Genomic DNA, 7,124 nt, shown 5'->3' with positions numbered 1-7,124 from the left:
TATAGTAATTATAAATAATTATTTAAGTATTGGGTATGTATCTAATTGTTAACCGGTGAAGTATGTTCGCGGCCTATAGCTACCTGGCGTCATCCACAGTATTTTTTTTACAATTGTCGCTGGATCTACCTCAGGAATTCCTGAATCTACCCCCAGGAATTCCTTACAAACAAGAGAGTTTGAATAGAGCAAACACATCTTATTTATCTTTCTTCAATTTAAATCCCCTTTCTCAGCAGACACTTGCAGAAGTATTATTATATAATATATTAAATATATTAAATATATTAAATATATTACATTGCATCAGTATTATTTCAGCAATATTTGTAAGTGAAAACGCCTCAAATATGTGCGCAATGTGCTTGCTAAATCAAACCATATTCCACAGAATACATACTATTTTTCTTTATTGCATTTCTGATGTTCGAAATATTAAATATGCCATGTGGATGGCATTTCAGATTCATTTTTAATATCATTATATCCGAATGTTCAGTTCACTAATCAAGATTTCAATTATAGTTCTATTAATTAATGCAGCTGTTTGGATTCCACTCTAATTTATTACATTTTCAATTCTTAAGGCAAATTACTAAATTGGTATTCAAACTGGTTTTCATTTCGTTTTCATAAATTGCGAAGTCAATTGTTGAATTGGTTGGTCTGTTCTGTTATATTAAATGAAAATATTTGAATCATCATGAACAGTGATAAGCTTTATCGCAATTGCCAGAAAACAAACCACGCCGATACTTATTAATTTTAGTTGCACAATGTGTTCATGTCGTCAGTTGTCATTATTGTTGTTGTTTATCCTCAGGTCTGTTCTCATCTAGCAAGCCAGTGATTAAGGCAATCCGTCTTAGCAACCGAAATTTGACTGATATTTCTGACAAATCAATCCAACTTTTAGAAACGCCATCACTGGTGCGCCTACACATTTTTTTTTAATTTGCCAAAAAGAAAAAGAAATAAAGAAAACATTTACAAACAAATATAAATACGAATTCAGAAAAAGAGAACAATAATTTTTCTTTTTCTTTTTTGTCTTCTTAAGCCTAGTAGTTATTCAAAATTCTACCTTCTCCAGCGGCAACTTGGTGTGTTCAGCTACCAACTCAGGCTCCGCTGCTCGTGAAGCTGATAAAAGCAAGCTGTCGAAGTATCGGTCGCTCTCTGACAGGTTTATGATCAAGTTTGTGGCAGCGGAGACTTCCGGCGTTCTCGGTCCCGGACCATATCTCTGCTCACCGCTATCGGAGCGGAGACTGATATCTACAAGTGCGAGCTCCGTGAGCCAGGGTGGCTGTTCCAGCACATCTCGCTCGCCATCCTCCGGAGGAAACGCCTTTTCCATTTTGTCTGCAGGGACCACGTGGCAGTCTGAATTACAAGTATAAATGTCACCTTGACTCCTAAAATTATCATGTGTCAGAACTTGGCTCTAACTTTATTTGCTTGAGCAGGTATTGAATAAATATTTCGCCCACACTCGGATATCATACCCCTCTTAATGCAGAGAGTGATTCCTTAGGATCTAGACTACACTCTTCAATTGTAAAGAATATTTCCACAGGATCCAATAAATATCAAAATATAAAGCATTCGACTAATTTTGAATAACCAGAGCTTGTGTCTCCTTTTAGGAACTGAGGCAAACCAGAAATCAATAGCATCTATCAAAACGAGGCAGCTTTTCCAAAAGATCAGATACCTACATTGTCTTATCCGACTTTAGAAAGAAACAACTGCTGTAAATTGAACTGAAGTCGTGCAAGCTGCTAATTCTACATTTCATCGCTTTTGTTGTTTCGCTTGTTTTTTTTTTTTTTAGAGTAGTATACTAAATTATAGCTAAGTATTTGGAGAGTTCGTTACATTATATTTGTGTATTAGAGTAGTAAACTAAATTACATTTGTGTATAAGGATAGTACATCCAAACGTCGCTAGCAAGCGAGCATGGCTTGGTAGCATCTACCATGCTTTCACTAACTATGTCACAAGAAGACAGACGTTCATGACAAGACAGCTGAAAATGTAGAGCTGTACTAGCACTCGGATGACACCCATTACAACTAAAATTTAATTTAATTAATTAATTTATTTATTTATTTTAGAAACTTCAGGTTACAAAAAGTGATTAAATGTACTTTTTAATCCTTTGAACTCGCGGATACCGTTTGATTTCGTTTGACTATAGCCATAGAAGATGCAAAAGCGGGTGGCAACGTGGTTTTAAGTATACAACTGGAAACAGTGATGCCTATGTCAATTAGCAAACCGTAAACACAGAACCAAATGGCCGCCCGCTTTTGCTTCTTCTACGGGTATAGTCAAACTAAATTGTACCCGCTAAAGCGTACTCACAGGTTTAAAGAGTTAAATACCCAAATAGTATAAAATTAAAAGAAGCTCTAATAATCCATAGTAGTTCACCCTTAATGAAATGTTAATCAGAATCAGCGGGACATAGCGTGTGACGAGACTGGACCTTTGAATTACTGGTACAATCCATTCAACTGGCTTCCATACAGTTTCCGTTTTCCTAATTTCACTAAATTCATTGCTATATTCATTGCTGAATTTCACCTCCCTGACAGCATCTCTGTATATGGCTTGTACAGCTTTCACCAACCACTCATCTATCCCTAGCTCCCACATTGACCACCAGATAAGGGAGCGAGGAACTTTGTCAAAACCTTTCTTCATGTCGACGAAAGCTAAATACTATGGTATATCTTGGCTAAATATTTCTGCAGTTGCCCTACCAGGAAGAGAGCATCATTGGTGCTTCTCCTTAGCTTACGTCTCATTTAAGCTGACTCTCTTCCTAATTAGTCGAGCTATAATCCTTTCTGTAACTTTCATCACCTGGTCCGGCAATTTGACACCTCTGTAATTATTTCCAGGTTGTCGCTTTTATCTTTGTAGCAGCTGATTACTATGAGGTTATGATAGAAGTCCCTAGGCCAATATATTAGGCAGTGACATCAATCCAAGACCATGCGCTTGCGAAGTGAACTTCTTAACCATTCGGCCATATTGCATAACTTAAAGGATGAAGTAGGGGCTGCCGTCGGTTCCAGGCAACATTTTTTGAGGGTTGCGTTTTAAATATGTATTATGATGTGTCTTTCATGCAGATTGGGAGTCACAAATCCAAGGACTAGACCGGGCGGCTCAAATTCTAACTATGCCGGTGTTTTCCACACTGCATTGTGTTTGGAACAAGTCTAGAATACAGAATTTTAGTTTCATAATGATCTACAATAGATATTACTTCTTCACTATCTGTTTACTTGGATTATTATTCGGTATTTGTAAAGTAGTATCGTTGACCGAATCGTTAGCACGCCGGACAAAATGCTTAGCAGCTTTTCGTTCAAATTCTCTTTCATCCTTTCGGGGTCGGTGTATTGGGATCAGTGTAATATACTTCCCTTCCCCTCAAATACAACTCACCAAAATTTGATGCCATTATTCGACATCTGGAGTCATTGTTGTTTAACCCCAGGTCACACCTGATTGAGCAATCCTGTAATCCAAACCATCCCAGGTTTATCATTTTTGAAGATAGAACTATATTATATTGGCGCTGCAACTCTTAGAACAGCATTATGTAAAGCGTTCATTCTTGTTTACGACAGTGGTGTTTGAACTGAGGCAGATTTTGTTGCTATTTCCAGCAGGTTGAGCGACCATATAATGTCTCTCCGTTGCTGCTGCTGCTGTTATCTTTGCTGTTGCTGTTGATATTCTAATTACAATTGTTACGAACGAAGGCGATGAACTGGAAGAATCGTTCATGCATCGGAAAACCCGCATTACGGCATTTATTCCAGTTCTTTACGCCCGGAATTCAAATCTCACCGAGATCAACATCCTTTCTGGATTGATAAAGCTTTAGTCAAATTCTGGGGTCAATGTTATTGACTCTCCTCCTCCTCCTCTGAAACTGTTGGTTTTGTGCCAAAATTTGAAACCATCAAGGCGGAGAGCGGGCTAAAATTGTTAGCGCATTTCGTTCGTCTTTACCTTCTGAGTTCAAATTTCCCCGAAGTCGTTTTTACCTTTCATTCTTTCGAAGTCGATAAGATAAGTAGCAGTTGAGTACTGGGATCGATGTAATCTGCTTATCTCCTCTCTTAAAATTGCGGGCCTTGTGCCAAAATTCGAAATCATTATTATTGTTACATACGAAGGAGATGAGTTGGTGAAGTCGGTAGGGTGCCGGAAAGCGTAATTTACTGTATTCTGCCTGCTTCTTTAATGTCCTGGGTTCAAAATCTTACGGAGGTCAACTTTGTTTTTCATCCTTTCGGGATTGATAAAATAAAGTATCAATTAAATACTGGTATCGATGGCATTATTAGGTCGTCAAGTATGAAATTTGTAGTAAATTATATGGTAAAATTTGACAGCTGCTCATTTTGTGCCATTGTTATATTTTGACAATCTTCATTTTTTTGTTAGAAAGCTGACATATTTATTTCTTTATTCTAACTCATTTTGCGCTTTACAAAGTATTTATAAATCATTTTTTGCTATTTTTGTTTAGAGATGGATAAGTCAGAAATTCGTACAGTTTTGAAATATGAGTTCTTTCTTGGAAATACAGCATCACAGACAGCTCGGAATATTAACAGAGTATTTCATTCTAATGTTATTACACAGCAGACAGTATCAAATTGGTTTGCAAAATTTTGTTCTAGTAACTTTCACCTCACAAATGAGCAACGCGGTCGACCAGAAACAAAAGTGGATAATCACGAACTGAAAGCCACCGTCGAGTCAGATCCATCTCAAAGTGCCTGTGAATTATCGTTGTTGTTTGGTGTTAGCAAGCAAGCAATATTGACTCACCTAGTTCAAATTGCTAAAGTGAAAAAGTTGGATAAGTGGGTTCTACATGAATTCAATGAAAATCAGAAACAGTAACGTTTGGAAGCCTGCATTATGCTACTTTCTTATCACAAAAATGAATCACTTTTGAATCGAATTGTAACATGTGATGAGAAATGGATCCAATACAACAACCGTAAACGTTCAGCACAATGGTTGGACAAAGACGAGCCACCAAAATAGTCCAAAAAGCAAAATTCATCAAAAGAAGCTGATGGTGTGTGTTTGGTGGTGTGGTGCAGGTGTAACCCATTATGATTTCATTAAACCTGGCTCATCAATCACGGCCAAAGTATACTGCAGCCAATTGGAGCAAATGATGCAGAAACTTACAAAAAGCAACATAGATTAGTAAACAGATCCACTCCTATTTTATTACAAGACAACGCCAGACCGCACATCACAAAAATGACATTGGCGAAACAACAGGAGTTGGAGTTGGAAGTTCTCCGTCATCCACCATACTCACTTGATTTTGCCCCTACTGACTACCACTTCTTCCAGAATTTGGATAACTTTTTGATTGGAAAAAAATTTAATTCCGACGATACTATAAAACAGGCCTTGCAAAATTTTATTGACTCTAGATTGCCAGGCTTTTATAGTTCCGGGCTGGACAAGCTACCGCTGAAATGGCAAAAGTGTATTGACAATATGGATGCATACTTTGATGAATAAAACTATTCCTTGTATTTATAAGACACCAGCAAACTTTTTTTCTTCCCTACAAATTTCATATTTGACGACCTAATACTTCATTCTCTCTTCTTAAAAATTGCTGGCCTTGTACCTAAATTTAAAAAAAAAAACATTATTGCTACATGCACTGCTATTTCTTTCTACTATACGTGGTGCATCCGTTGTTTTGGTTGCTAGTCTGTTATTCAGTTTATTCATGATGCAGTAAAGTTTCCGATCAATCTGAAAAAAAAAAGAAATTCTCCTAGTTATTTACAACGCGCGCGCGCTCTCTCTCTCTCTCTCTCACACACACACACACACACACACACTCTCTCTCTCTCTCTCTCTCTCTCTCTCTCTCTCTCACACACCCTAATAAAATAAAATGAAATTAAACTTAGACAATCAAGGCGTTGTGTGATTATTTTTGTTGTCATCTTCTTCGACCAGAAAGATTTCCATGAAGTCACATTGCTTTTGGCAATCATGTATTTGTTATGCAGCGAGGAGAAAGAATTTCTATAATTAGCCATTTTATTTATTCCATTGCGATTTTCTTCTAGGTATCCATTATTAGTACCGATTTACAATTCAACTCGAAAATGTTTATTTGCACGTACACTCATACAATGTTACACATACACACGTGAAAATATACACACATTCAGATACATGACAAGGCGCACACATACACACACACACATGCGCGCGCAGGTGTAAGTATTTCTGAAGCAGCCTTCTCACAAACGTAATTAATATTATCAACACATGACTTGTTATAGACGCCGTTAAAGAGCTTAAAGCAGAGTTTTCCTGATGAGTCAAAATAGGAAATACAAATACACTCACTTGTTCATAACAACATTTTCAACAAGTTTGGTCACCATTTTACAATCCATTCGCCAATTTTTTCACGCATGAGTTCACATGCATCATACAAGTTGTGTATCTTCTATTTAATTCTTGTGTAAGACATGTTGATATAGATATTAAATAGGTACTCCGTCGGTTACGACGACGACGACAACGACGACGATAAGTGTTCCAGATAATCAAATCAACGGAGCAGCCTGCTCGTGAAATTAACTTGCATGTGGTTGAGCGCTCCACGGGCACGCATTCCTTAACGTAGTTTTGAGGCAGATTTAGCAAAACATGGAATGTAACAGGCTGGTCGTTTGAAATAAAGGTACTACCCATGTTTGTCAGCCGAGTGACCTGGGGTAACGTGTAATAAAGTGTCTTGCTCAAGGACACCACGCGCCTCCAGGAATCACGTTCTTACGATCGTGAGCCGAATACACTAACTTCTGAACCAGGCGCCAGATATTTAGGCATGACTGTGTCGGTGAGAAGTTCGCTTCGCAACCATGTAGTTTCGCGTTCAGTTCCACTTCGCAGCATCTTAGAAAAGTGTGTCCTTCTAAAGTCTCTACTCGATCAATTGTGAGTGAATTTGGTTGACAGAAACTCTATGTATGTATGTATGTATGTATGTATGTATGTATGTATGTATGTATGTATGTATGTATGTATG

This window comes from Octopus bimaculoides, chromosome 9 (genome assembly GCF_001194135.2).
Source record: "Octopus bimaculoides isolate UCB-OBI-ISO-001 chromosome 9, ASM119413v2, whole genome shotgun sequence".
NCBI classification, from domain to species: domain Eukaryota; kingdom Metazoa; phylum Mollusca; class Cephalopoda; order Octopoda; family Octopodidae; genus Octopus; species Octopus bimaculoides.
The sequence above is the reverse complement of the archived record's forward strand: the minus strand, read 5'-3'. Positions refer to the sequence as shown.